The sequence below is a fragment of the Eimeria mitis genome, genomic scaffold, assembly GCF_000499745.2.
Source record: "Eimeria mitis Houghton genomic scaffold, Emh_scaff170, whole genome shotgun sequence".
Lineage (NCBI taxonomy): Eukaryota > Apicomplexa > Conoidasida > Eucoccidiorida > Eimeriidae > Eimeria > Eimeria mitis.
This window is the reverse complement of record NW_013570015.1, coordinates 11,980-12,387: the sequence shown is the minus strand read 5'-3', so window position 1 is coordinate 12,387 and position 408 is coordinate 11,980. Positions and strand designations below refer to the sequence as shown.

The 408-nt window shown below is 56.4% G+C and overlaps 1 protein-coding gene across 1 annotated transcript in view; it reads left to right on the top strand.

Annotated features, from left to right (window-relative positions):
* Positions 1-408, top strand: part of EMH_0001740 (uncharacterized protein) — a gene marked incomplete at both ends in the record, with an annotated part of 5,825 nt that overhangs the window by 2,374 nt on the left and 3,043 nt on the right. The window lies entirely within an intron of this gene.

Sequence of the window (408 nt, the reverse complement as noted above, 5' to 3'; positions counted from 1 at the left end):
TGTTGCTGTTGCTGCTGGTGTTGCTGTTGCTGCTGGTGTTGCTGCTGTTGCTGCTGCTGTTGCTGCTGGTGGTGCTGCTGATGTCGTCGCTTATGGTTTAGTTTATCTTTAAGCTACTGCTGCTGCTGCAGTTGCTGCTGCTGCTATTGCTGCTGCTGCTGCTGCTGCTGCTTTGTTGCTGCTTCCGCTGATGTTGCTGCTATTGTTTACGTTGCTGCTGCAGTTGTTTTTAATGTTGCTATTGCTGCTGCTGCAGCTGTGCTGCTGCTGCTGCTGCTGCTTCTTCCGCAGTTCTCCATCATGTTCCTACTGCTGCTGCCTCTCCTGCTGCTGCTGCTGCCGCTGCTCCCGCTGCTGCCTCTCCTGCCTCTCCTGCCGCTGCTGCTGCTGCCGCTGCTGCCGCTGCTG